The 2658-nt window shown below is 43.8% G+C and overlaps 1 protein-coding gene and 1 long non-coding RNA gene across 2 annotated transcripts in view; one reads left to right on the top strand and one right to left on the bottom strand.

Annotated features, from left to right (window-relative positions):
* LOC109301219 overlaps positions 1-1225 on the top strand; it is a 13477-nt gene extending 12252 nt beyond the window's left edge. The window contains exon 3 of the long non-coding RNA XR_002098473.1: positions 1214-1225. This is a non-coding gene — a long non-coding RNA (uncharacterized LOC109301219). The remainder of the gene's footprint in view (positions 1-1213) is intronic.
* The window catches only part of FBXW7 (F-box and WD repeat domain containing 7), a 300503-nt gene that overhangs the window by 250537 nt on the left and 47308 nt on the right, over positions 1-2658 (bottom strand). The window lies entirely within an intron of this gene.

The following is a 2658-nucleotide window of genomic DNA, read 5'->3' on the forward strand; positions in this document are numbered from 1 at the left end:
TTTCCTGCCCAGGGCAGGGGGTCGGACTTGATGATCTACCAAGGTCCGTTCCAACCCTAAACATCTATGAAATCTAAGCTATGGGCCCAGCCTTAGCCATTCTTGCATGACTAAGAGAGAGATGTTTTAAATTAAATGGACCCCTCTTTTCTCAGAATTACCTTTACTGTTTTAATCAGTTGAATCAAAACAGTGGAAGCAATCCTTTAAACACTGTCTTTGGAAAAGCTACTATGTACTTTATCTAATTAGATGTGTTACATAATCAACGATCTGGCAATAAAACAAGGGTGTTAAAGATCCAGCCCACCAGAGTCTTATCATCAGGCCTCCAGTGTTACCTGTGGGTCTCAGAGGTGACTGACTGGCAGCATACAGGACATACTGGATCGCCCTGTACAGCATCAACTCCAGCCACTCTGGACCGTGCTGCATGTAGTACCCACTCCATCATGTGTCCCAGAGTAGCACATGGTAGCCACAGCCACAAAGTGGCTGCTGCGTGCAGCAGAGCCCCAGAGAAGTTGGAGCAGGACCATATTGTACGTAGCACCCACTCCAAGACACATGCTGGATCTGGCATGCAGTGCTGAGTTTAATCTAGCCTGTGGACCAGCCCTGCATCACTCATTCAGCCCCCAGGGCCAGATAATTTTGACACCCATGCAATAGAGGACGTTTGGATTTAAGTCTTTGGAAAAAGCCAAAAGAAGAGACCAACATGCCAGCAAACTCCCCAGTGAAAGCCCAGTAAATCACCTATACAGTTGTTGCTCTTCATACAAAATTGCATGCATGTTATTCACTGAATGGATATTAGCTAATATCAAATCTTAGAAAGTTGACAGATGCTCTTACTCACCCCACCATCAGTTTACTTCCCCTTTTTGGGTTACAGAAGGCTTGGGCAGGAGGACAGAATTAAAAAGCATATCTACCTTATTATGCAAGTTTACCATGCTAAGCAGTGGCACCCTCAGATATGATGCACTCTTCCATGCAGATTACTTCCTAAACCAGAACCAACATTGTTTTGTTTGCATAACATGGTTGGCAGATTAATTAGCACTGCTGAAAGACAGTGAACACAGATATACCATTTCCAGTTCAGAAATCAGCTAAGTTGTTCCTAGTGATTATGTATGATAAATGCATCAGAAGAATATTAGAAAAGTCCTATAACACAAATTATGAAAAGAGATAGTTATACAAGATGCAGTCTGTAAATGGATGATGACCAGATGGAAATAATTTGAACAGTGTGGGACTCCTTAAACAGCAACACAACCATAGAGGAACATGGGACTCAAGGGGGGCAGTCAGAGACCTGATGATAACCAAAGGAGAACCTAACCCTGGAGTACAAGTAGGCAACTGACAGTTTCTCGGTTCTGCTCTGTTAACTAGTATAAAGCTAACCAAAGGTCACAGCATTTGTCTTCCCAGGAATGAAGTAAACTGTGAAAGAGTGAACCTCATCCTTCTCTAGTGACTGATCACATAGAACATAACAGACTCCTATAGATACAAGTAATTCTTTCTGTTCAGACAATAAAAGTCTGATCTATAGATCTAAACATTCCAGCCTGATGATTCCTCCCAGGTAGGGAGTCAGTGCGGTTCACCTGTGTTCTCCAATGGGCAAAAGAGCCCTCAAAGCTTCTAAAATGTCATGATTAAAAGGTTGCTAAGAGTTGCTGTCCCCCAGATATATGAATTACAACACAATCCAATAGTGTTTACATGCTCCTTTCCTGCAGTATTTGGTCTCATTCAGTCCACAGACAGAGCTCGTTAAAGGAAGCAGAGTTGTGTAATAAATAAGGCTGTTATCTGTACAACCCCCAACTCATTTTTTGCAAAATTTGGAAAAGTGTGTTGTGAACATAAGATGAAAAAGTTTGGAGAAGGCAGGTAAATGCCACCACAGAGCACTGGATCCCACCTGTGCCTTACCTACCATAAACAGAGCTACAGTTCTTCCTATCTCCTCCTCCTTATCTTACTTTAACTGGGAGGGATGTGTCCCTCATCACTCCTTTGTTATGCTCCTAAAAATGACCCAGGAATCCATTTTGAGGTCATCTGCTCATTTTCAAAGACATTTGAAAACAGTTTTAAAAGTTATGGCCATTTTTCATGTACATTACCATGTAGTACAAATTTCTTCCCTTACAATCTCTCCAGAGACTTCATACCTTCAACCCAGCCATCTATTCTCTAAGCCAGGGGTTGTCAACTGGGGGTACCCAAGAAGGACCTAGGGGGTACATGCCGGTGGGCAGGGATGGAGTGCCACCACAAACCATCCTGTGCTGCCACATAGGTGCCAGCCACCCGGCCAGACACAGGGGAAGCTCACATGCGGCAGCTGCCGCTGCTCTGCATCCGGCTATGTGACACCCTTCCCTCCCCACCCCGCTCAGTGTCTGGCTGTGCACCACCACCCCCATCAGCATCTGCCCTCCAGGGGTACACTGATCCAAAAAGGTTGAAAACCCCTGCTGTAAGCGATACCCAATGTTATGAAACCAGTTCTAAAAAAACCAAGTAGAGTGTTCTTTGTGCATTTCGCACAGGACGAGTAAAATAAATCAAAATATAGAGCCAAAAGCAAAACCAGTTTTTTCATGTTATTTCAAAATTACAGGGGGAGGG

Source organism: Gavialis gangeticus, unplaced genomic scaffold (genome assembly GCF_001723915.1).
Source record: "Gavialis gangeticus isolate Ggan-Ray unplaced genomic scaffold, GavGan_comp1, whole genome shotgun sequence".
Classification (NCBI taxonomy): Eukaryota; Metazoa; Chordata; order Crocodylia; family Gavialidae; genus Gavialis; species Gavialis gangeticus.